The 3,354-nt window shown below is 35.3% G+C and overlaps 1 pseudogene; it reads right to left on the minus strand.

Moving 5' to 3' along the window:
• Window positions 1–956: 956 nt before the first annotated feature.
• On the minus strand, window positions 957–2,917 carry LOC140855249 (uncharacterized; annotated as a pseudogene).
• Between the last annotated feature and the right edge of the window lie 437 nt (window positions 2,918–3,354).

The following is a 3,354-nucleotide window of genomic DNA, read 5'->3' on the forward strand; positions in this document are numbered from 1 at the left end:
AAACTCTTCCTGCCCCGAGCGGCCTACTACTAGGCGGTTACAAAGTCGCTATCAATCCATTGCTCCCTCTGCCTATAAAAAGGGGCCCCAGATACGTTATTCTCTAAGCTCTAATTTCTATCCCAAAAACTCTGCTAAAATTTTATTCGAGCACTCCATTCTTGTTGAGCAGAGAACTGACTTGAGCATCGGAGGGTCTTGCCGGAGCAACCCCAACTCCGTTTAGACTTCTTTTGCAGGTTCCGACGGCGACCACGACTCCTCGACTCCAGCTTCTCCGATGTAGGCAGATTTTTGCACCAACAGTACTTATATTTCATATGAACAAAAAATTTCTATTAACACAAGCAGGAGTTAAAGCTTACATAATCTTAAACCATGATGCAAATGAAGCCTCAATCCTTGTATCTATCTGAGCATCACTAAGACATCCAGTTATGGAAGCATGTACATACTGCACAAACATACTAAAATACCATGTTGTATTAGTTTTTGTGAATTTATTAATTAAGTATAAAGTTCTATGTGGAGTTAAGGAGGATTCGACACTCACTCGAGATATGGCTTCACTTTATCATAGTTTAGCAACACATGTAATATTGCAGCAGTAAGCTCCGCATCATTCAAATACTGAGTTATACACTGACCAGATGGGCGGCCAAAGTTATTGAATATTGAAAGAGTTGGTTGGTGCCTTATTTCATACTCTTTCCTATCATCATTTCGATTAGCTTCAACACCCATAGTATTACATGAGGCTCAAAATGATAGGAATAGAAGTAAGATGTCTCCTGTGCTAAGTATGCCTGACATATAGAGCCTTCAACGCGAGCTTTATTCTTAACCATTTTTTTCAATTTATTAAGGAACCTAAGAACATAGCATTATATGTTAGTCCATGTGATATGAAAGATTATGTGGATAAAAATTTGAAATAAATATAGAAATATTATTCTTTATCTTTCAAAGAGATACATCCATCTATATTGAACGGGTCCACCAACTCGTGCTTCATATGGCAGGTGAATAGGTAAATGCTCTATTGAGTCAAAGAAATTAGGAAGAAATATACGTCTCAACTTACATAAGATGATAGGGATATCGTGTTCCATAAGTACTAAATCCTCCTCCCATAGCACAGTTAAGCATAAGTCTCTTAAGAATATACTCAACTCGATAAGAGGCTTCCATATTGGTTCCGATAATGCTCTAAACGCAATAGGCAACAAGCATTCCATAAATATATGACAATCATGACTCTTCATCCCAAATAACTTACCTTCATTCATGTCCACACATCTATCCAGATTTGAAGCATATCCATCAAATATTTTCAACCTCTTATCCATTCACAAATAACTCTTTTTTGGCCTAATGTGAAGCTAAAATTAACTTTTGATTTCACCACCTTCCCATTAGGTAACTCATAAAGCTCCAAATCTCATCACCTACAATACTCTTTCAAGTCCATTCTTGCTTTAATATTGTCCTTTGTTTTATTTTTTATATCCATAACAGTATTAAGAACATTATCAAATATATTTTTTTTTATGTGCATGACATCTAAGTTTTGTCAGATTAAATTCATTTTCCAATATGGTAGTTTCCAGAATATACTATGTTTCGTCCAATTATGACTTTCTCCATATCCACGAAATTTACATGGATCTGTTTCAATTATTATGGGATATCCACGAACTTTTTCCATACTTGGTCTCCTGTTAATTTGAGAGGTAGCTCTGATCTATTAATTTTATTTTTTCTAAAGGCATCCTTGTTTCTTTTGAACATATGATCAAAAAGTAAGAACTGACGATGACAATCAAACCATGTATTTTTACCCCCATGCTCCAAGCGGAAAGTCTTCATTCTCTCCATACAATAAGGACATGCTAATTTTCTAGCTGTACTCCATCCTGACAATATGCTATATGCTGGAAAATTATTGATTGTCCACATTAAGGCAGCCCTAATGAGAAAATTTTGCTTCCTTGAAATATCATAAGTAACTACACCCTCATTCCATAGAATTTTTAATTCATCTATCAATGGTTGCAAATACACATCTATCATCATCTTTGGATTATGCGGTCCAGGAATGAGCAAGGTTAAAAACATATATGGAGCAGTCATACATATATCAGGAGGTAGATTGTAAGGCGTAACAATTACTGGCCAACAGGAGTATGGGGATGCAGATAGACTATATGGAGTCAAGCCATCAGCACATAAGCCAAGTTTCATATTTCTTGGCTCTAATGCAAAATCAGGATATATACGGTCAAAATATTTCCATGCTTCTCCATCTGATGGGTGGCACAAAACACCATGTTCCCGTCTATTCTTATAATGCCATCTCATGTATCCAACTAATCTATTCGAAACATAAAGCCTCTTAAGTCTAGAGATAAGTGGCAAATAATGCATCCTCTTATAAGGTACTTGTCCATGATTCCCACTTCCCATCGTACCTAGTTTGTATCGAGAATGACTACAAAACTTGCAATCATTAAAGACTCATAATCTTTGTAACACAACGTACACCCATTAAAGCAACAATCTATTTTTTTAGCAGATAGACCAAGCTTCAAAACTAGCTTCTTTGTCTTATAGAAGTTGAGAGGTATTAGGTTACCGAGAGGACTTATCTCTTTCATAAGCCTTGCAAATTGATTAAAATAATGTTGAGACATATTGTTATCAGACTTGATGCTCATCATTCTAACCGCAACTGACAACTCTGAGTGATTAATACAATCTGGCATAGTGGTTGTTATGCTGCATGCAGCATCTCATAAAACTTTTTAACCTCCATATTTGGAGTCTCCACATAATTTTGAGCATCCCTATTTTGATAAGTATCCACATTGCTATTATAAACATCTTCAAAATTTGGTGCAGCAGCATAAAAAATCATGACTTTATATCTACTGGTTTGCTCATTATTGTCCAATTGATCACCACTAGGAGCACTAAATTAAGCAGTACTTGGACCAACAAACTGCATTTGATTAACACCATAATTCACAGTTGGTTCATATTCCCCATGTTCTGTCCAATACTAATAGTCAGGTTTGAAACTTTTTTTATAAAGATGTACCTTCATTTTCTCTACAGTCAGATACTTTGTGTTTTTGCACTTGAAACAAGGACACTTAATTTTTTCCTTACTCAAAAATATAGGTTGTTGGCATGCAAAGTGAATAAACCATTCGACCCTCGTTAGAAACTCATCTATATCACCTTTTCAGTTCGGTAAAAGTCTATTATACATCCAACTACAATAATCATGAATATCCATAGTCTGCCAAAAATATAACACATAAGATAATCAATAACAAATATATAAAATAT

The sequence above is a fragment of the Elaeis guineensis genome, chromosome 2 (assembly GCF_000442705.2).
Source record: "Elaeis guineensis isolate ETL-2024a chromosome 2, EG11, whole genome shotgun sequence".
NCBI classification, from domain to species: Eukaryota; Viridiplantae; Streptophyta; class Magnoliopsida; order Arecales; family Arecaceae; genus Elaeis; species Elaeis guineensis.